The sequence below is a fragment of the Protopterus annectens genome, chromosome 9.part0 (assembly GCF_019279795.1).
Source record: "Protopterus annectens isolate FY-2018-M chromosome 9.part0, PAN1.0, whole genome shotgun sequence".
In the NCBI taxonomy this organism is placed as follows: domain Eukaryota; kingdom Metazoa; phylum Chordata; order Ceratodontiformes; family Protopteridae; genus Protopterus; species Protopterus annectens.
Genome location: NC_056743.1, coordinates 1,212,133,659 through 1,212,157,929, shown reverse-complemented (window position 1 = coordinate 1,212,157,929; position 24,271 = coordinate 1,212,133,659). Strand labels below are relative to the sequence as shown.

The 24,271-nt window shown below is 41.9% G+C and overlaps 1 protein-coding gene across 5 annotated transcripts in view; it reads right to left on the bottom strand.

Moving 5' to 3' along the window:
- Positions 1–24,271, bottom strand: part of NUDT8 (nudix hydrolase 8) — a 478,858-nt gene that overhangs the window by 6,696 nt on the left and 447,891 nt on the right. The window lies entirely within an intron of this gene.

The window sequence follows — 24,271 nt, the reverse complement described above, 5'->3', positions numbered from 1 at the left end:
TGAAAGGCCTGCAGTGCTAGCAGGACTGCCCTCATCTCCAGAATACTGATGTGATGGTTGACCTCTGTATGTGACAAAGTGTCCTTCCCTTTGAATTGCCTGCCCACCCTAGAATGGATGTACCTATCGTCACTACTGCCACAGGGGGGATCCGTAAGGGAGGGATGCCATTCTATCAGTGAATGAGACGTTATCCACCAGGCTGTGAGTTGCCTGCAAATTTAACTGACCTGAATCTTGGCATGAAGTGGAGGGTAAAACTGGGACCACTGCACTACTACAGTCCAATGAAGCTCTCTCATGTTTAATCTGACAAATATCATGTTTAATCTGACAAATGGAACCATTAGGACTGTGGATGCCATTAGACCCAGTATGCAAAGAATTAGTCCACTGGTGGGGAGGGGTTATGGAGAACCTGAGTGGCAGTGAGGTGTAGGGAGAGCACTCTGCAGTTGGGAAGTTGGGCAATCTGCAAGCTTGCATCCAGGTGGCATCTCATTTTTGGTTATACTGATAGTGATCTCCAGGTCATGCATCAAATGGAGCAGAAGGTCCTGATGGTGTGACAAGTTGCTGGAAGTAGCGGTCATGAGCCAACCATTGAGGTCCGGGTAAACCTGGATCTTTAGCAGGCAGAGACATGCTGCCACCGTTGCCATCATCTTGGTGAACACCCTGGGGGCTGTGCTGAGACTGAATGGCAGGGCTCTGAACTGATAATGATTACCTCCCAGATGCTAACAGAAACAGTTCCTTGAATGCTTCTCTATCTTCACATGGTAGTAAGCATCCTTCAGATCTACAGAGCACATCCAATTATCCTTACTCACATGGTACTATCTCACATCCTCAAGATCTACAGAGAGATCCTTATATCCTTTTAGTAGTAAGCATCCTTCAGATCTACAGAGCACATCCAATTATCCTTACTCACATGGTAGTAAGCATCCTTCAGATCTACAGAGCACATCCAATTATCCTTACTCAGCAGCAGCAAAATGGACTGAAGTGTGACCCTCTGCAATTTTGTCCATTTGACATACCAATTTAAATGGCTCAGATCTGGAATGGGTCTGAGGTCCCCTGTTTTCTTGGGTGCTAAAATGAACCTTGAGTAGACTCTGAATTCTAAATGGTTTTCTGGGACTGGTTGGATGACTGGTTTTCCTAGTAGGTTGGAAATTTCTGCTGCTATGAATTCTCACTGACTAGATGGGACATCAGGAACTTTCTTCTTCTTCTTGACAGGAAGAAAAGAAAATGGCATGAAGTGGCACCTGGAAATTATGTTTAGCACTCAAGAATCTATAGTTATGTTTTTCCAGGCTTGTCAGTGCAGAAGTAAGTGCCCCCCAACTGCCTCCAGAGTGCAGCAGCCGGGCACCCCTTCAGGGGTGCTGAAAAGGCTTTTTGGTAAAGGGGCCACAAAAGCCCTGGTTAGGAGGTCCGTTATTATTACCTCCTCCTCTGCAATGACAAGGTCTATCACCAACAGTATCTTGGTAAGGGATCTGTGATTTTCTGACTCGCATCTTCTTCCCAGCCAGCTGATTCTTAGAATAGGATCTCTGGAGAGTGGAAAAGTGAATTCCCACTGCAGACAGAGTCTTGCCATCCTGTTGACTCCTCGTCAATGTTTCTCTCACTTTGGATCCAAATAAGGTGGCCCTATTGAAAATGGCATTTACAAAACATGTCTTAAAGCGTTCCACAAAATCACACAAACACATCCAGGCATACCAATGTATGGTAATGCCATTGCCTGCTGCTCTCATCGTGCCATCAGCTGCATTAGAAAAAAGTCACATGGCTATGTTGAAAGTACACTGGAGTGTAGAAAGCTGGGAGTCCACGGTCTTCTGAATATCCCCATGCAAGATACCTCAGAGAGACTTGAAAAATCTCCTTGGTTAGGTCTCTTTCAAATCTAGTGACATGGGCTAAATAATTCAATGCTTTAAGGCAAAGGTTGTTGAAACATACATCCATTTTCCAAATCAAGCTATAGCCTAGACTCTCTATTATGGGCATGGACCAAGAAACTTTTTTCAGACAGTTTCTTCTTTGTGACTGACGGTACTACCATCGGGTCCACAGGTGAATCTTTGCTCCAGTGTCTATGGGTGCTGCTAGACTCCTGTCATGCTTCTTAGGGATCGGTTCCACCATGTCAGGGTACTTCCATTTCCAATGACCCATCAAAACAATGAGTGGGTCAAGAGGTGGTACCACTCAGGATGAAAATGAGCCAGACCCAAAGGCTGGGTTATCAGTGGACCCCCCCACTTCCTCAACTCAAGGATATTGCCAAAGGTGATGTCTTCAGAGAGGGATCTAGGGGAGCCTTCACCTTCAACCAAGTCTGAGTCTTCCATGGCAAACTCTAGAGAACAGCTTAAGTGCTTCTGCTTGCATATCTGCTTCCTGTGAACCAGTTTGGGGGGGGGGGGGTCGGAAAGTTCTGAATCAGACTGCCAGCTATTGCAGCAGATAGCCTGGGAAGCTTGTGGAACTGACTGTCCCTGTGTGACAGGAAGATGAGAAGTAGAAGCTGATACTAGCTAGGGTTTAAATGGATCTAAACTGGATGGATGTCCCTTTTCCATTGGCAATGAAAGGCCTTGCTCAAATGCCTCGTAGGCTGAGGATCCTACCAGTTCTGCTGTAGCCCTCTTGTTCACAGATGGAAATGAAACCTCGGAATTGAGACTCTACCAGGAGGCTGACCCTGGCACCAAGCTATTGATAGCAGAGGTACTGAGGGGAAGAGATACCTCTGACAACTTTGGTATTGACCCATCTCCTGCAGCCACACTGCTGAAGCTTTGATTCTGAGACTCTTCTGGATCTGATCATGTCTGGGTTGAAAGAGGAAGGGAAATCTGTCAGGGTCAAAGTCACTTGCACTATTAGTTCCGGCAAAGGTGATCTGGGGCAGACTGGATCTAAGATAACACCATGTCCGAGAGACAGATTGGGACTGGATAAGCCAGTGGAGGAGAAGTTAATGGCTCAGCACTCCATACCTTCCCAGAAGATGGTACTGATAAACCCCAAGCTGAATCTGTGTTCTGAAAAACTTCCTCATCATTCTGTTGACATCTTGTTCGGTCAGGCTTTTTGATGTCTGAGTCGACAATTCCACCAAAGTTGGTCTTGAGTACCTTCTTTCTTGAAGGATCAGCGAAAGTACCCTGGGACTCACTGAGTCTAAGGAGATGTCATGGTACCTTAGGATCCCAACTGGAGAAATGCATCAGGTCCAGGGAGCACTTACGGGACTTCTCAGAGTCCAATTTCTCTTTTTCTTTGGTCTTTTCCTTCTTTTTATCCTTTTGTTTATCTTTCTCTTCTTCCTTTTCTTTTTCCTTCGCTTTCTCTCTTTCTAGGAGTCCTTGGAGCTCGTAGAGGTGTCAGGGGATCTGGAAGGCATGGCAGGCCCTGTCTGAGGGGGAAGGAGCTCTTTCAAGATTAATTTTTCCCTTCTAGTTTGGAGAGCCTGGGAGCTACAGGAGAAGCACTCCTGACATTGTGTGTCAAGGTAGGCAGTACCCAAAGAATAAATACACAAGGAGTGTGGGGGTCCTGGGGTGGGAGTTTGTGCCCACACTCCATACTTTTTTTTCAATTCTCTGTCCATCTTCCACTACTAGTACAGAAGACAAACACACACAGAGAGCAAAAGTTTGTTTCTATAAAAAAATACAGATAAAAATAAATAAAATAAAAAACTAAAGAGGAATGAGACCTAGGTAGTCATATCAGATGGCAAAATGGTAAAGTTACATGAGAAAGCAAAAAGGAAGCCAAGTGGAGCAAAGTTATAAACTAGTCAGATACTGCATACTTAGCAGATCTCATGCTAGGGACTAGCAGTGGGAAATGAGACCTCCTAAATGAACACTCCCAGTTAACAGGCATAAATAAATAAATAGGTAAGTAAGCAAATACACAATAAAACAGTAGCTAAGTCTGTTAGCATAAAAACACATAATTTCCTAATTTGTAACACTAAAACAAAATTTACCAGCAAGTAACATATGAGCTAAAATTGTTAAGATGGTAATAGCAGTAACAGAATTAATCTCTTAGGATTTTAGAAAAAAATGTAGGAATGTACAATACTTTGTAAAACAGCAACAGGAAAAAGAAGAGAGAGCAGTATTAGTGTTACAGTGAGCGAGACTTGAAGAACTACCATCTATGACAGCAGTAACAAATGGCCTCTATAACACAATCTACTGGTAAAATACACCAGAGTGACCTTGATTCCATTTGTGCAAGTTTACCCATTACACTTGACAACAGCTGGCACACCCACAAAACAGATTTATAAGGTTGCAAGGCAGTACATAACGGGATGTTGTAATAGTCACTCACTCCTATGTGCACCTATGCTGCATGCAGTTTCCGTCCATAATTAAGTTATATTAAATATATATATTAAATTTTAATATGAAATATAAAATGCTAATATATATATATATATATATATATATATATATATATATATATATATATATACAGAAACAAATAATCAGACAATCTAAAATACAATGTAAAAAATATATAGAAAATGTATTGTAACATATTAAAAATCTAAAAATTCAAGAGAAACAATGTTTCAAAGGGTTGAATCAAATGGTGTCACTTAAACCTTTTTTAAAAGCTCGACCTTTGAAACACTGATTCTCTTGAATTTTTAGATTTTTAATATGTTACATTTTCTCTATATTTTTACATTGTATTTTAGATTGTCTGATTTATTTATATATATATATATATATATATATATATATATATATATATATATATATATATATATTAGCATTTTATATTTCATATTAAAATCTTTAATGTATGTATCTATATAAGCTGGATGCACTAATATTGTATATGTATATATATATATATATATATATATATATATATATATATATATATATATATATATATATATATATATATATATATATATATATATGTGTGTATTTTATATATATATATATATATATATATATATATTTAGTGTTGTTGCTAGGATTATCAGGTTTTTTTATATAGTTATACACCATACAAGGTTATATACATTTCTTATTTATCTTAGCTATAATTAGTGCATGGTCTCTTTATTTGCATAACTGTGCTAATATGTACTGATGCACTAATTGTTATGTCCTTATTGGGTACAACTGAAATTTTGAAACATCATGTGACTAACCTCCAGTATTTAATGAATTATGGGATTTTTAACTGTTGTCTGATGAAGGGGTAGATCCCTGGAAGCGCTTACCACTGTTTTGTAAGGATTTATTCTTTGTAACTTTCTTTATTTTTGTAATAAATTTCCCAGCTGTGGTACTGTCAGTGTTCTTACTTTTGTTGCTTTTCACTGACAGTTTTGTGCTTAGAGAGGATATTTACTTTTATCACTGCTGCCTAAACTCTTCTACAGTGAGATTTGGAGGCAGCCACAAAAGTAGAAATGGTGTGTTTTAAAGAAGTGTTAAAGCCACAGGGTTTCTTAAGAACATGAAAATGATCAAAATCCCCTTGAATTAATAGGGACACCAAATTTAATTTTGGTGTTTAAATTTTAAGCCATAAAATATCTTCCACCAAGGTCTCTCCCTCAGACAGAACAAAAGTCAAGCCCTTTTCAACCAAAAAAATCTTAAAATCAGTTGAAATATGAGTTGACAAATCATTGTTTTTAAAAAATGTTCTTAAATTCATCATTAACCCAGTGAACTAGGCTGTCATTAGAAAAGACAAGCAAAACAGGTGTATTTGGCTTATTCCCTACAGATGCCCAAACCTCTGTTAATTATCTTATAGAAAGGTCGGTTAGGAATTCCACTAATTCATCTGAGGAAACTCACTGTTGGAAGGGTAAAATGACTGCTGGCTGAGATTTCTCATCTCATCCATTTGAAAACTGGGACTATTTGCTTGATTCATGTTTTGGTGCCAAAACTAAGGAATGTAGCAGAAATGTAGACAGACAGGACCACTCTGAGTTTACCTCAAATTCTCGGTTGCTGCTAACTGCCCTGGCCTAAAAAGCTGTTCTAATTAGATGATTTTTGTGAATACCCATTGGCTTGGCAGAAAGCAACTGAATGACACTGAACAGAAGTCTTAAAAGTGTTGGTAGAATTAGGGATATCTAAATAATAACCTTTTTGGTGGCTAATACTTTTTTTCTTTTGGTTTGTAATAAAACCTCTTCTCTGGTAAGTTTCACAAATTAAAGTAATGTTTGTGTTAATTAAACGTGGTGTTGCTCCCTCGTTATGTGTCAAGGATAAGTCAATGGCACCATTCAGCTCCCTAATAAGCAAATGAATGTATGGAAAACATGCTTCCACGACTATATAATTCCACTCATTTAAAAATTCACGGAGTAAAGTACATCCATACAAACTGTCTAAGCAAGCAACCTTTGTTAAAAAGTAAAAGGTCTCACTATAGTCTTTTCAAGCAATATAAAGAGCTCCTCAGTTTCAAAGGGGTTAACAGTCATTTGGGGATGCAAGGGAAACCGTCAGTGATTCAACAAGATTTAACAGCCTAGCATCAAAAACATTACCAGAATGGATATTTGAGCCCAAAGGATATACAGCTCTGTTACTGGAAAGGTTATTAAAAATGAAGCAGAAGGACACTGTGAAATGAAGTTGTGTTAAGATGTAACGGTGTGGTGCCTTGCAGTGATTTGTTAACTGCAACAGTTCCTATTTCCACTTGAAATGGAAGTGACCTTCTTAAGAAAACAATAATCAAAATCAGGAAAACAGCATTTTCCTGACTCATGCTCACTATATCTCTCGACTGAATAGAGTATCGTGGAATGTCCAGATTTTTGCTTCACACTTTTCGTCTGTTTCTCATAAAATTGTGGGTTTTTGGGGGGTAAATCAATGACATATCATTGCGAATGAATTCAGAAAATAATGACAGATATTCAAGATTCAGACTTCATGCCTTTCAGAAAATTGTTGTTAATGAAAACCTGTTATTCTATCAACATTTTATGTTTATAAGAGCACTATTCAAAAATCGTCCTTATTTTGGGGCCTTTGTCTCCCCATTATTCATAGCTCTGCCCAGATTTCTTTGCTCTAAGAAGTTGAGAGGTATGGTGCTTACAGCATTCACATCTAACATACCAAAAAAGAAGTTATGTACTCACCATAATGTTCCATCTGAGTAGCTCTACTTCATTTGTCTTCAACCTGTGGGTACCGGATCCGTATCGGATCCGAGCCGGCAAGTTCACTAGCATTTGCTCCATGCTCCTCCCCTTACCCATAATACACCATCACTACCTTCCAACCCCCAGATCGAGTTTGCTGACACTTATACTGAGAACCTGACCTGAAAAGACACCTTACGCACCTAAAACTTCAGCCAAACAGGTTATCCATATGGTAAGACCAGGGGGAAGGAGGGAGGGACGGTTGAAGACAAATGAAGTAGAACTACTCAGATGGAATGTTATGGTGAGTACATAACTTCTTTATCTTATGTAGTTTACCTCATTTATTCTTCAACCTGTGGGACAGAGTCCCCAGCTACTAAATTCCTGGGTGGTCCTCATGGAAGGATATTCCAGAGCACTGTGGAACCACAGGATGCTCTTCTTCTAGAAATCAAATCCAATTTGTAGTGAGAAATAAAGGTATGAAATGAGGACTAAGTAGATGCAGAACAAATATCATCCAATGAGACTCTTGACCAAAAGGCCGCAGAAGTAGCCACTGACCTAGTCGAATGAGTTTTCACCTGACCCAGAGGAGACAAACCTTTATCCTTATAGACCCGAAGGATGCACAAGGAAATCCACCTAGCAATAGTGATCTTAGAGATAGGTTTACCCAAAAAGGGTTTAGAGAAGGTCACAAACAATTGATCAGATTTACGAAAGGTTCTAGTCCTGTGTAAATAAAATCGCAACTGTCTATGAAAATCCAACAAGTGGAGTCTGTATTCCATTCTATAAGCAAAATTTAGAAAGAAGACAAGTAAGTTAATGGTCTGATTGATGTTAACTTGTGATGCTACCTTGGGAAGAAAGGACGGATTAGTACAAAGAGAAACCCTATCCTTATGGAAAATCATGTATGGAATTTTAATAGACAATGCTTGCAGTTCTGACACCCTTTTAGCAGAGGTGATAGCCACTAGAAATGCTGTTTTCCAAGACAAAAACTTAAGATCTGTGGTTGCTGCAGGTTCAAATGGCGGAGCGACCAAAGCTTGAAGAACCATAATAAGGTCCCATGGGGGAACAGGATCCTTGTCCGGGGGGGGGGCGTAGTAGGAAAGTACCTTTCATAAAGGCTTTGCACAGTCTGGAAGAGGTTAGAGAAGCAGAATTCTCACCCACGTGAAAATGACAGATGGCAGCTAATTGAACTTTGATAGTAGAAGAGCTTGTTCCTTGTTGAAAAATATTTGCTAAGAAGTCGAGAATGGCAGGAACAGGAGCTGTGAAAGGATCTAAACTCCTTTGAGAAGCACAAAAGGAAAAACATTTCCATTTGCTATGGTAAACCTTCCTGGTGGAAGACTTATGAGCTGCCACCAAAATAGACCTGACTGAGAGGATAATCCAGGAGTCCTAGCAATTACGGAAACTGGAGCAGCCAAGCTGTGTGCTTCAAACTGTCCAGGCTTAGATAAGGAACCCCTGAGGGGTGTGAAATAAGATCCTGAATGGGGTCCAAGATGGAGCCAGAAGATGAGACCATAGGAAGGGAAACCATATCTGGCGAAGCCAAAATGGGGCAAAGAGGATCACTTTGCTTCCCAGTTGACGAGCTTTCTGTAGAAACCTCGGAATAAGAGGTACTGGAGGGTAAGCATACAGAAGATCAGGAGGCCAAGCATGGACTAGAGTATCTCTGGGGGGATTCCCCTGGCTGGGGGTTCAGAGCAAAGAACTCACTGCACTTCACATTGGAAGGAGATGCGAAGGGATCACAGCAAGGCTGACCCCACTCCAGAAATATCTGCTCCGCTACTGAAGGATTCAGAGACCACTCGTAAGGCATCAGTATAGTCCGACTAGGATGTTGGACTGTCCCGGAAAGTGACCAGTGGAGATCGCCCATTCCCAAACTCTCATGGCCTCGCAACAAAGGGGGTAAGATCTGGTCCCTCCCTGTTTGTTGACATACCAGATCACCGACATGTTGTCTGACTGAATTGCAGTGGTTGCCAGAGAAAGAAAGGCATGAGGGCCTGCAACGCCAAAAGGACTGCCCTCATCTCCCGAACGTTTATATGCGAACTGGTCTCAACAGGGGACCACAGGCCTTAGACTGTCCTACCCAAACAATGCCTCCCCACCCAAGTTGGGAGGCATCTGTGGTCACTGTGGCTTGGACAGGGGCTGGAACAAAAGGTCGTCCCTCCAGAATTTCCGGAGAATACATCCACCAGAGAAGGGATTACCTGCAGACTTGACTGAGGTGTATTGGATACGATAATGGAAGATCCAACAGGGACCATTGCACTGACAGAGTTCACTGCAGTACTCGCATGTGGAACCGGGTGCATGGGAGAAGCATTATGGTCATTGCCACAGAACCTAGGGCCCTCAAAACTGATTCTGCCGAGGGAAGGTGAGAATGGTAGATCACAGAAACATGCATCCTCAGGTTTCAAACTCTCTCCATGGTTAGGGAGATATTGCACTGTAGTGCGTCTATCCATGCCCCAATGTAGTCTATCACCTGGACAGGATTTAGAAGAGATTTGGATGCGTTGACTGTAATCCCCAAGTGAAGTGCAAGCAACAGGAAATAATCCCTGGTTTGACAAAGTAGACGCCTGGTGGGAGCAGAGAGGAGCTAATCATCCAGGTACGGGTAGTCCTGAATCCCCTGAAGCCTCAGGTGAGCCACTACTACTGCCATCACTTCGGTGAACACCCTGGGGGCTGTGGTGAAACCAAAGGGTAGGGCTCGAAATTGGTAATGATTGACTCCTAGCTGGAAGCGGAGGAATCTCCTGGAGATTCTGCGCATCTTTATGTGATAGTAGGCATCCTGGAGGTCTAATGGGCACATCCAATCGCTCTCTTGCAGGTTCGGCATGATGGACTGTAATGTGACCATCCAGAATTTTTCTTTGGCAACTGACAGGTTCAGGGTAGATAGGTCCAGAATGGGCCTTAAGTTCCCCATTTTCTTGGGCACCAAAAAGAACCTGGTGTAGATGCCCGATCCGGACTGGTCTGGGGGGACGGGTTCGATGGCTCGTTTCTCTACCAGATTAGAAATTTCCAGTGGTGCTGCTGCCTCCCTTTGTGTGGGTGGTACATCCGGGAGGTGTTTGGGAGGAACCACAAAAGGGATTGAGTATCCTCTGGATATGATCTGAAACACCCAGCTGTCTGATGTGACAGACTCCCATGCGGCCAGGTGTAATGACAGTCGATCCCAGACTGCCTCCAGAGTAGAGCAGTCGGGCAACCCCTCAGGGCTGCTGCCCAGGCCTGTCCAAGAATGGTTCTGGAGACCCAAAATTCTTTGGACCCCATCTGCCTCTGGGCTGGTGTCTATCCTGTCCCCCTCTGCCTCTGGGGGAAGAAGAGCCCTGAGTGCCCCGGGAATACTGAGACTTCCGGACCCACATCTTCTTTTGCCCTTGCTGATTCTGGGAAAAGGATCTTTGAGGGTTCAAGAAGCAGATCCAGACAGCAGACAGTGTCTTCCCATCTTTCTCACTCTGGACCAAAGTCTCTTTGACGGCCTTGCCAAAAAGGGTAGAGCCGTCATAAGGGGTGTTGGCAAAAGATGCCTTGAAAGGTTCCAAAAACTGACAATCTGAGGCAGGCATTGTGCCTCATGGACACGCCAGACCCAGCTGCCCTAGCCACTCCTTCAGTAGCATGTGAAAGGAGTTGCATGGACATATTGGAAACTGCTTTTAAAGTGGCCATCCTCGCAGAGAATGTGTCTCTGTCCTCCTGCGACATGGACTTAGGGGGACACTCAGCCAGTTCCTTGAACAAGTCGCTCTGTAGTCTAGTAACGTGGGCCAGATAGTTCAGCGCCATGATGGAAAAGGTCATTGACACATAAACCCACTTCCCTAAGTGGTCCATCATCCTAGACTCTCTTGTCAGGGGGATGAACTGAGGAACTCCCCTGGGCTAGTTCCTTTTTAGTGGCTGCTGCTACCACCATAGCATCTACAGGGGAGCCTTTGTTCCACACTGGACTATCTGAGGGCGGACTCAAGATTTTGTCTGGATGTTTCGGGATTGCTTCCACAGTGTCCAGCTCCTTCCACTGCAAGGTGACCAGGTCCACCAGGGGATCTGTGGGAGGGGACACCCAGGAAGTAGATAGGCCCGTGCAGAAAGCCTCCAGGAATATGGATTCATCAGAGGAAGGTTTTGGGACAGGCCAACCTCCCCGCTGGCGTAGGATTTCCATGATGTCTCCAAACATCCTCGGGAGGTGATCTGGGGGAACCTTCCCCATCATCCAAATCAGTGTCCTCAGTGAGGGACTCGGGGAGTCCAAGTGCCTCCACTTACACATATGCTTGCGAGGCACGTCTCCTGTGGGGCTCTCTGGGGGGAACTCGCAAGCCACTTGGTTCCTCAGGGGGAACCGCCTGGAGCTCCATGAGCATGGGCTGTCCCTCTGGTAAAATGATGGGATTCGTAGACAGAGATGAGGGAGTCAGGATGGAGTACAAGGAAATAGTCAAGAGTCTCGATTCAGTGGAGAGAACCCTTTCTATCATGTCAAACACCGAGGGAGAACAAGCCTCTTGGGCCACTATTAAGGAAACTGCTCTTCCCGGATCCAACGCAAGAATTGGAACTGGGCCTGAAGTGGACGGTGCTCTGGGGGGGGGGGCTTGGCTTGACAACGTTGGGGCCGATGGAAAAAGTTCCACTCCCTCAGATCCGACCCCCAGGCTCCAGTTCCGAGAGCCACTCGGATCAGAACTGGTCGGATCCAACACGCTCCAGGCAGCTGCCGGTGTCGATGAGACATGTACTGTCGGTGATGACCCCCCTGACTAAGGCTATCCTTGGATCCAAGTACTCCAAACCCGGTGGACAGATCAGAGAAGGAGAAATTGCGTGAAGAAAGGAAGTGAGCTCCCCCCTCCAGAGGGAGAAGGGGCTGGCAAGACTCCCATCTGGATCGGAGTGCGAATGAACCTCCTCATCATTTTATCCATGTCGAATTCAGATAAGCTTTGGGTGGACCTCGATGAGGCCATGGACTCTGACCTGGGTCGAGGAACCAAGACCCTAGATAATGGTCATGGCTCCTCCGGCTCCAGGGAAAATCTCTGAGATTGGAGCCAAGGGGAGTCACGGATCCTAGACTGATTCTTGGCAGGAGTAGAAGCAGAAAGGTCCGGGGACCTTTTATGTTTTTCTGGCCTGTGCTGTCTCTCTCTCGCTTTCTCTCTGCCTCTTCTGCGCTCCACTTCCACAGGCTTAGAAATGAGAGGTTGAGTCCCAGCCTGGGAGGGAGGAGAAGCAAGGACAAGAGAGGAAGGAGAGGCATCCACAGCAGCTGCTGTGACCGAAGCAGTGGAAAAGGCAGCCGGCTCAGTAGTGGGTAGAAGGCCTTTCAGGGCCAACTTAGCCCATCTATCCTTAATAGCACGCAGATTAAAACCCGCACAAATGGAACAGTCTGTACTTAAATCTGTTATAGCCAAGCACATAATGCAAAAATTGGCCACACTCAGTGCACCTCTTAAATACTGGCTTGGAGTCAGCCGTGTCTCTACAGAATAAAAGCACAAAAAACAAGAGAAGGAAAAAAGAGAAAAACAAACTATTTCCTACTCAGACCCTCTCACTACACACACAAAGGCACACAGAATGCTGAGGGGGGAGGGGAAGCAACAAACTAACTAGCTGACACTGTAAAACTACAGAAAAAGTCCTAAATACGATGCACCAGCGAGGGGAGGAGGAGAGGGAACCTAGACTAATAGCTAACACTCAAGCAACTGTGAAAAAACTGCTTACTTATCAAAAAACCCAACTCACAAACTCTGAGCTCAGGATCACAATGCTTCAGGCAAGCCGTGGCAAATGAGATCTGGGTGTAAGGTAGTGTATTATGGGTAAGGGGAGGAGCTTGGAGCTCGGAGCAGATGCTAGTGAACTTGTCGGCTCAGATCCGATATGGATCCGGTACCCACAGGTTGAAGACCAAATGAAATAAACTACTTCACATCAGCCAGTTAGAAAAATAAATAAAAAATAAGAAAAGAATATCAGGAAACATACAAAATTGCTCAAATAAAATGCAAGTTCCTTTGTCTCACAATCCAGAGATTCCATCATACCAATTATATATACATACATACTCACACACACACACACATATATATATATATATATATATATATACACACACATATCTATATCCTACCATAATGATCCTATTATTCTACACTTACTTTTAAGGTAAGCTGTCACACAACTGTACATTTCAATAACATACTGAAAGAACAGTAATAAAGCTAAAAAAAATTATGGTAGGTCAACACTCTAAAAGAGGATCCTTGAGACTTTGTACTTACTGTCCATATAAAAAAAAAAAACACTCTATCCTGAGAAATAAAGCAATGGGAACATGTATATATATATATATATATATATATATATATATGTGTGTGTATATATATATATATATATATATATATATATATATATATATATATGTGTGTGTGTGTGTGTGTGTATATGTATATATATATATATATATATATATATATATATATATATATATATATTTATTTATTTATTTTATTTATTTATTGCAGTTGGTTTACCAGGATAGTCCATTGGGCCATTGAAGAACCCGTTTTCAATGGAGTCCTGGGGAGAAAAGCTCCAAAAAAGAAAATCAATTTACAATAACATAGACCGTAAATATATAGGTACATACTATAATAGAACATAAGCAAAACATAAATGTACTTAACATTTGTCAGTGACAATCTTGGTACAGGCTAACGAAGGAATAAAAGCAAAACATAAAAGCATTTTAATGAATGAACATAGTAGATGAATAGAGTAGAATGTTAGTACAGGGAAAGGTTGGTTATGTGGGGTGGGTACAAGAGCATTCCCATTGAGATTCTAGGTGTAAGAAAAGTGATTTCTTGAAGGTAGAGTGGTTAGAGGTAGTGCGGATGTTTGGTGGTAGGGAATTCCAGAGGCGAGCAAGGCTGAAGGAAAGGAGGTTTTTGCCTGGGGGATGATTCGGTTTGTGGACCTCTAGAAAATTTTGATTATTAGACCTTAGAACTCTATTTGGATGGTGCATTTTAAAGGCAGAGGAGAGGGAGGGACAGTTGGAGGGGTTTAGAATAAGCTTGTGGGCTAGAGTTAGTTGAGTATAAGCAAGATAGTTGGGAAGTTCTAACCATTTTAGTTTATGGAGGGAGAGACAGTGGTGAGTGGAAGACTTATGGGTGGTAGCGAATCTAGCTATTTTGTTACAGCAAGAGGTGAGCTGTTTTTTTAAGGAGCACTGAAGATTAGTAAGAAGTGGGGCACCATAGAGGAGGGAGGGAATGAGGAAGGAAGAAGCTAGAGTGATTTTAGTGGTACGTGTGAGGTAGGCATTTTGTCTATATAGCATGCCAAGTTTTTGATGAGTTTTTTTGATGTTCTTTTGTAGGTGGGAATTAAATTTTAGTTGGTTGTCAATGAGGACCCCAAGACGTTTGGTCTCTGACACTATTTCAAGAGGAGAGTTATTTTGAATGGTAACTAAGAGTGAGTTTATGTTGGGGGGAGGGAGTAAATAACATTAATTTGGTCTTTGTGGCATTGAGAGCTAGATGATTGCAAAGCATCCATTGTTCAGTGGAAGAGACGGCGTCTTGAGTAAGTTTTTGTAGGGTGGAGATAGAAGAGGCGGAGCAGATGATAGTGGAGTCATCGGCATATTGCATAATGCTAGAGAAAGGGATAGATTTGTGGAAGTCATTAATAAATATGTTGAATAGAAGAGGGCCCAATATGGAGCCTTGTGGGACTCCGGTAGGGGTGCTTAGGAAGGAGGAAGTTGCTTTTTTCCATTTTACAGCTTGATTTCTGTTTGATAGATAACTAGAGAACCAGTTCAGAGAGGTGGAGGATAGGTAGAGTTTGGAGAGTTTAGTCAAGAGCAGGCTGTGAGAGATAGTATTGAAGGCTTTGGAAAGATCAAGGAGTAAGGTGGAAACAATTTGTCCAGAGTCTCGGGCTTTATTTACTATTTCAAGAAAAGAGAGAAGGGCAGTCATGGTGCTATGATTAGGTCTGAAGCCATGCTGTGTGGGGGTTATAAGGTTGTTGTCTAGGAGATGAGGAAGGAGTTGGATTTGCACACATTTCTCAAGGATTTTTGAAATGGGGGACAGGATGGCTATGGGTCTAAAATTGGTAGTGTTATTATTGTTACCTCCTTTGTGTAATGGTATAATAAAGGCTTGTTTCCAAATTTGGGGAACTGTGCCTTCTAGTAGGGAGCGGTTGATTAGGATGCTAATAGGGTAGGCCAGACTTTCGGCAGCAATGTTAAGAAAGTAAGAAGGGATATTATCAGGAGCATTGGTACATGGTTTTAATTTCTGAAGGAGCTTCTTAATAGTAGTTGTAGGAATGGGATTTAAAGTGAAGATAGTACAGTCGGGTGGTGTTGAATTTTGGGGTTGTATGGGTGAGGATAGAATTTGTGTTGAAGAGGAGGTAGAGGAATTAGTGGATTGGAAGGAGGTAGAGAATGAGGAGGTTAGTTTTGAAATAGAGTCAATAAAGAAGGAATTAAATTGGGTGGCTAAATCTAGTTCTGGAGCATTTGGATCTGGGGTTGGAGTATCTGGTTTGCTGGGGTGGAGGAGAGTGGAGATTCCTTTCCAGAATTTTTGAGGGTTGTTTGTGTTTTGGTTTTGGAGTGTGGAGAAATAGTTTTGTCGATCAGAAGAGATAAGTTTTTTAGCTTTATTGCGGAGCAGTTTGTATTCGTTGAGGAGTGGGGTTGTCTTGTGTTTTTGGTAGCGTGCCCACACTTTGTCTCTTTGTCTCATGAAAGATAGAGTAGTTTTAGATAGCCAAGGGGCTGATTTAGTTTTTATTCTCTTAGTCTGTAGGGGAGCTTGAGAGTCAAGTAATTTTAAGAATGTAGAGTTGAAGTATGAGACTGCGTTGTCTAGAGGTAATGTTTTTAGACAAGCCCAGTTTACTGCATTAAGTGAGTTTGAAAAGGTTATAGGGTTGAAGTTTTTTTGGTTGCGGATAGTAATGAAGTTGTGGGTCCGTTGAAGGTTAGTTGGAAGTCGGTGGGTAAAGGTGGGTAAGTGGTTGCCTAGTGGGTCGGGAAGGATGCCACTTTTGGTGAAGTAGTGGGGGTGGGAGACTAGGATCCAGTCCAGTATACTCCCATTAGAGGAGTTTTTGGCTGGGTGAGTAGGCAAGTTGATCAGTTGTGAGAAATGGTAGAGGTTGATATTAGTGTTGTTTGAAGGAGCTTGGATAAGGGCCCAGTTAATGTTTACGTCTCCTAGGATTATGGTTTCATTACTAATGTTACTGGATAGCCAAGAAAGGATAAGTTCAAGAGTAGAGATACTGTCACCTGGAGGGATATAGAGGGAAGCTATACATATTTGTTTGTGGTTATTGATTTGAGATATAGTAAGGAGAAGTTCAGCGTTGTTGAAGTGTGGGATAGGTTTGTTGTAGGGGGAAACTACTAGGGAGGAGGAATATATAAGGGCTACTCCTCCACCTTTTTTGAGAGGTCTGTCTTTTCTTATGATGGAGTAGTTTGGGGGAACTAATTCAGAGTCCTTAATATGTGGTTTCAACCAGGTTTCAGAAATAGTTAAAAAGTCAGGTTTGTTGTGTATAAGCCAAGCATGAAGGTTGGGGACTTTGTTAACGATACTTTGTGAGTTTAAGGAAGTGAATAGTAAGGATTTAGTTGTGGTGGTTATATTGGCAGGGCCTGGGTTGGGATGGATGTCACCTGATAAGAGAGTACTGATCAGGTGTTGTATGTAATAGTTTAGGTTAATAGACAGCAGGGTTGTGAGATTGGGGTTTATTGTGAAATGTAGGGATTTGCTAGTTCCTATAGGAATTGGGAATGTGTGATGGGGGATAAGTTTGAAACGAAATAGAAGAAGGTTGTCTGAGTGATAACGATAGGAAGAAATGGGAGAGTAAGATTGTAGTGGAGGTGAATTGTGGTGGTTAGTTATATGCAATGAATGGGAGTTGGAGCAAATAGTAGGCTGGGAGAGATGGTGTAAGTAAGATAAGGAGAGGAGAAGTAATAGTGAAGGGAAGATGGAGGAGTATCTAGAGAGCATGTTGTGAAAGGTAACAGTAGGACAGTGATAGGATATTGGTGTTGGTGTAAGGGAGATAGTGTTATATAGAGAGAGTATATGATATATTAGAAGAGAAGGACAGTAGTATTGGATATAGAGGGGTGTGGTCTAGAAGAGGGAAAGGAGTAGGATTGGTTAATTAGATGAGAATGGGCCTGAGAAAGAAAGTTAGTTTTGGCGGGAAAGAAGGAAGGTGTGTTCAGAGGACTGAGTACTGATTGGAGTACAATGGAAGTGGGAGTGGAATGTTGGAGGGATAAATGTAGATGTGCTGGGGGTGGGTGGAATTTGGGGGCAGGGTAGGGGAGCGGAGTGAGCCCGCAGGGCGAACGGATCAAGTTGAGCCCAAGAGCAGAAGAGGAGCGAGAGACTATCAGAGAAGCAGTATAAGTGAAGTGTAAGTAGTAGAAGGTGAGGTGGAGTGGGTCTGGACAAAGTGTAAGGAGTGGGCTAAAGGTATGGATGAGGGAGTAGTTAGGGTCAGTTCTATTCTGGCACAAGGAGAGTTGTGAGTTAAGCCCTAAGATCAGAAGGAATGGAAAAGGGGTGTTCACTAGTGGAGTATGCAGAAATACAAGGCTCACCAGTGTAATACCTGGGGTAATGGGATGGAAGGAGAAGGGAGTAATGGTAGCAAAGAGCAGTGAGAGGTATGGAAGATGGAGGAGTATAGTAGAGTGGGGTTTGACTGCTGGCAATCCTGACAGGGAGTATACTGCTACTGCTAGGAGAGCAAGAGTACAGTAGTACTGGCTTAGCAGATGTACGTACTTTATGTTCTTATAGAGTCTTTTGGGTTTACTTGTCTTCAAAGGGAGCTGAAGCAGCAGAGAGTATTCCTTTGGTAATAGGGTGTACGGCCCTAGGTAGGTCCAAATATCCACCCAGGCAAGAACACAGGGGGAAAAGATTCAGGGCTCAAAAGCTGGAGGAGAGAAAAGATGGAGAACAAAACACAGTTAGTAACTCTTAAAATGCACGTTATCTACTATAACTGTATCTACTACTATAGCTATGTAGGGAGGAGGCTATTAAGTGTATGTTACACTAGTGTGTATGTACAATTTGGGAAGGCAGTTGATTAGCGAAAAACATTTATAGACAGTCGCTAACTGCTAACAGCTAACATACAGCCATTGAACCAAAGTGGTGAAAACATCCCATAATAATGACTAAACAGCCTTCAGACAACTGGTAAAACTGTTAAACTGGTATATATATGTGTGTGTGTGTGTGTGTGTGTGTGTGTGTGTGTGTGTGTGTGTGTGTGTGTGTGTACTGAAGTGTTATCTGAGTTCTTGAGTAAATATGCTCACTGTAATACTGATGGGTAATATGGTAGACGGTTTTAACAAAGACAAGATCATTCTGTTAAGTAAAAAAAAAAAAAAGGATTTAATTAGTCTGACTGCAAGAACTACTAGGACAGCACTTCCATGTAGTCCTTGCTGGGACATGAGCAGCCTATCTTTCAGGAATACATGGAGGTCTTTCTTTTGCAAGCTTTAGCCAGCACAATCAATACCCAAGTAACTATACAGAGATAAAATTAGCCCAAATGGCAACACTTTGCAATGGAAATCATGCCCACTCAGGGCAAACTCATTCAGTGCGGAACCCATATGTTGATATGTCAAAGGGCACTTCCTTATACCCAGCAAAACCATGCAGCCATCCTGCAGCAGAAAGGCATGTTGAGGTCTAGATTAGTAGCGAACCAGTCAGTCTCTTTTGGGAAAGGGAAAACTGGGAATAGAGTTCCAGTGCTGCGCCAAATTAAGGATAGCCTGTATATTTCCCTTTGAAAGTACAATACTGTCCTGTCCTAAGGGCTCTACCAAGGTGGACTTGTCTTTCAGTAGGGATTCTTCTGGGGGAGGAGCACTGTTGCAGAGTGTGACTGTCCAGAAATGCTGGTCCTCTGTGACGGCTCTCTAAGTTGAGTAAATATTACAGATCCCACTTATCAAACAGCAGCTCCAAACAAAAGTCCAGAATGACATGGCTGGTATGGGAGAGTTATCCCATAGATGCAAGCTATCATGTGCAAGCCACTTTATAGTCTTTCATAACAAATGGGCATATGTAAATACTGATCTGTACCGCCTTTTCATGATTTTTCTGAGCAGACTATCTTAACCAGTCCATGCAGCTTATAGTTTTCTACCCAGGCTGACAAACTGAAGGAGAGCAACTATTTCATATGCTGAATGTGCACAAACAACAAAAAGTACCATAACAGGAAAACTTGTGTTTCCACAAAAACAGAAGAAAATGTTCTCTCTTAATGGGAAAAACAGGCATTCCTGCAACAAATAAACCATGTCAAAATGGCTGCCCCACTTTACTTCATTTTACTCTAAGTAAAAAGCTCAGCAAAGCTCTACTACAGCACATTCCACTACAGCAGCAGCAAACTCAGCATCTTACTTTCCACAAGACATTTCAGAAGCTGACACAGATTGCTCTCCATAAAGTGCATTGTCATCCCCTTTGATAAAAACTCTGTACTCATGAGCTACCACATAGGTGATAGTCTACTTAACACCAAAAGTGTGATAAGAGACCTTGGGACACGTGAACGGTGGTCTCTCCTTTGATAATCACATTGCCACAGTAGTCAGGAAATCCTTCTACATGGCAAACCTCACCACAAAATGTTTCTCATCCACGAAAAAAGAGGTCATTCGTTTCCCTCTACTCATCACTCATTAGACCCATTATAAAGTACAATGCCCCTTTTGGTATGCACCTCACAAGACATCCACAACAACTGGAAAGGCCGCAGAAATACCTCACAAAGAGGATTACTGTCCTCAAACAGATGCCCTACGTAGACCGTCTCAAAAAACTCCAGCTTTACTCCGTCGCATATCACCTATTCAGAGGCGATCTCTGCCTAACATACAAAGCTATGTCAAACCCAGAACTGTTGGACATGCTCCACTTAAAGAAATCCCAATTCCTCTTAGCTACATGCTCTAGGGACCTAAACCTTGTCAACACAATAAACAGAACATGCTGGACAGATAGATTCCTGTCCCAGAGACTTCCCATACTCTGGAACAAACTACCTATCTATATCAAACAAAGCTCCTCATTAGCACTCAAGAAAAATCTTGGTGATTGGATGGGAAATAGGAAATTCACCCCAGGGATCACCTTTATGGCTCTGCTCGACAGGGGCACAGGAAAATAATTTTCTTGGGTGGTGAAAGCCAGGGTACATTTTTGGCTAGGCTTATATAAGCCCTAGGGCCAATAGCCTAGTACCTACCTATGAGGGCTGTAAGTTCCCTACTGACAGTCAGATAGTCCTTGTGGATGAGATAATTTGTACTGACATGAATAAGAACAGATCCATATTTCCTTACATGAAGGAATCCTAAAGCTTGCCTCATATCCTCTGTTTTTGTACCCGATGAGCATAACACAATTCAATGTTTATTATCTTCTCTCCAAATGAAAGTATTAGTTTCTCTAATAATATAATCTCCAATTACAAGAATATATTTTCTGACCAGATGTAAAGAATCTTCAACTTCTAATTCAGTAATATTTGCTCTATCAATTGTTTCAAATGAACAACCTTCATCACCATTAGTCTTCTTAATCCTACTGTTTTGATTGCATATTACATAGTAGTGATTCTACCCTGTGTAAATACAATGCAAGGTGTGATGTATCTGCTGCTGTTTGCAAGACACTTAACATACCTCAGAAATGTCCCTGATTTCACCAGAACATTTTATTCAAATTATATTTTGTTTTAATATTTCAAAACAATTCATGTTAATTACAAGTCATGTAATTCTCTTTATGCAGATGACAGCAATATTTAAAATGTGTCCATAATTTGGACATTTCTCCTCATTATTGCTGGCTTTGTTTCTGATTCTGAGAGGTGAGGTATATCAGCATTTTATTAATGTTTGCTGCAGTGAATGCCTGATGTCAGTAGAGGTGTTAGTACTTAATAAGGGATTATGCTTATTTTGCAAACTGTATGTATACGGTACCGAGCAATATAAGCATACTGTACCGAGCAGTAAGCAATGGACTTAAGAACAATTTATTCTTTAACGCAATAACACACCACATGTCACATCACAAATACATTTTGAATAGCTTGTTCTGCCCAACATTTGACACTAGGCATTTATCACCATGGTGCCAGAAATTTTTGTGTAAATTGCTTCACTACACGAGGGTTTATGACTCTTGAGTATGTATTTAAACTTACAAGAACTTCTCACATTACTCAACAGCTGAAATAAAAAGGTATATTATTTTTTACATTGCAACTCTTGTATTTACCTTGGAAGGTAAAGATAGAATTGAAACGAATTTGGAGTTGTTGTGTCTTTCGGCTTTTCCCAGTTAGGGATCGCCACAGCGGAACTCCGGTCCGCTAATGATTGGTAGTTGATTTTTACGTGCCGAGTTACCAGCCCTGACGCACAACCTTCAACGAAGGTATGCCCATTCACGCATGTCTCCAGGCAGAAGATGCTCTAGCTGAGAATCGAACTTCCTGTGAGGCGACAACGCTACCGCAGCACCACCACCGCAAATTTGGAGTAATCAGGCATAATGCATTTCTGCATTCTTGAAAACAACCTTTGAGAATGAGCTATGCCAGCATGTTGTAAGTAACCATTGCCAATGAAGTTCCCCTACCATTCCTTGAAATCCAACTGCTCTAAGGTCAAATGCACCGCAGCAGTTGTGCAAATTACTTATTTGATATACATCATCTAAACACGTGCATATTCAACGCTAAGACAGCTCTGTACAAATGTTAGAGGCATAGAAATTCCATAAGCATTTTAATTCCATAAAGCTTTTTTGGCAGGGGAAGCCTCAATGTAGCTCCATGTGGGGCCTTGTCGCTCTATTATTCACAGGGCAAGGTTGTCACAACTCAAATAGTGGTCTCTTATTACATAAAAATGTATTGCTCTTTTTTCTGAGACACTGCGATCTAGGAGTAAGCTCTACTACACAAAATTCAAGCCACACAAATTACAACAAATTTTGTCCAACAATACATAGCAAACTTGACTGAGCAAATGTAAAACAAGCAGGCCGGTTTCCGGCACCTGAAGGGAACCTTACAGGGGATATGTTCCTTTGTTAGATGGATAAAAAATATCATATGAATTATCAACAAATTACATAATGTATTCAGAAACACTCTGGTGTGACTGTAAATGATAAAGCATTGTCAGTAAACTTGCACATGGACAGGGCGCCCGTCTAAGCTGCCACCAATCCAAGTTCATTTGGCAATGGATAGCCAGACAGTAGAAGTGGAACTGAAGAACTGCTAGCAATTTTTATCTATTCCTAGGGGATTAGTGAGTATCAATCAATATAGACTGACTCTTGTTGGAGGGCCAGGATTACTGCAGCCAGCAGGGCATACTTTCATTCCTTCCCAGCTTGCTTTAACTGTACATCTGTGCAAGCACAAACTGAATCCACACTGAAGTGGTGCATGAAGACATCTGTGAACTGTAAAACTAAGATAAAATTACTACAGCGCTGATTGCTGATAAATGTCACACAGCATACTGACTGCTGATTAACAGCCTACCAGGGTATAGACTACAGATATATATCCTACAGTGTGTTACTGACTGTTAATAAATATCCTACAGTGTGTTTCTGACTGTTAATAAATATCCTCCAGTGTGCTACTGACTGTTAATAAATATCCTACAGTGTTACTGACTGTTAATAAATATCCTACAGTGTGTTTCTGACTGTTAATAAATATCATACAGTGTGTTACTGATTGTTAATAAATATCCTACAGTGAAATAAATATCCTACAGTGAATGTCTGAAATAACTACAGCTTATGAGCAAACACAGTAAGTAGTGAGGAACCAATGCTCTAGTAAAAAAAATCTTTTAATGACAAACTAAAAACACTTTTGCAAAAATGTTTCTTCAGGTCAAACAGCCATAAACCAAACAACAAACTTTTAAAAGTTAGAAGCAGTCAGGTGGTATCCTACAGTGCTAGTGACTGCTTATAAATGTCCTACAGTTCTCCTGACTGCCAATAACTATCATTCAGTGCTACTGACCACCAATAACTATTCCACAGTGATACTCAACGCTGATAACTATCCCACAGTGATAGTGACTGCTTATAACTATCCCACAGTGAAAATGACTGCTGATAACTATCCTTCAGTGCTACTGACCACCAATAACTATCCCACAGTGATACTCACTGCTGATAACTATCCCATGGTGCTACTCACTGCTGATAACTATCCCACAGTGAAAATGACTGCTGATAACTATCCTTCAGTGCTACTGACCATCAATAACTATCCCACAGTGCTACTCACTGCTGATAACTATCCCATGGTGCTAGTGACTGCTGATAACTATCTTTCAGTGCTACTGACCACCAATAACTATCCCACAGTGATACTCACCACAGATAACTATCCTCCAGTGCTAATGACCACTGATAACTATTCCACAGTGCTGCTGACCATGATAACTATCCCACAGTGATACTAACTGCTGATAACTATCCCACAGTGATAATGACTGCTTATAACTATCCTTCAGTGCTACTAACCACCAATAACTTTCCCACAGTGATACTCACCGCTGATATCTATCCTTCAGTGCTACTGACCACCGATAACTATCCCACAGTGCTATTCACTGCTGATAACTATCCCATGGTGCTAGTGACTGCTGATAACTATCCCTCAGTGGTACTGACTGCCAATAACTATCCCAAAGTGCTACTCACCGCTGATAACTATCCCACAGTGTTACTCACTGCTAACTATCCCACAGTGATAGTGACTGCTAATAACTATCCTTCAGTGCTACTGACCACC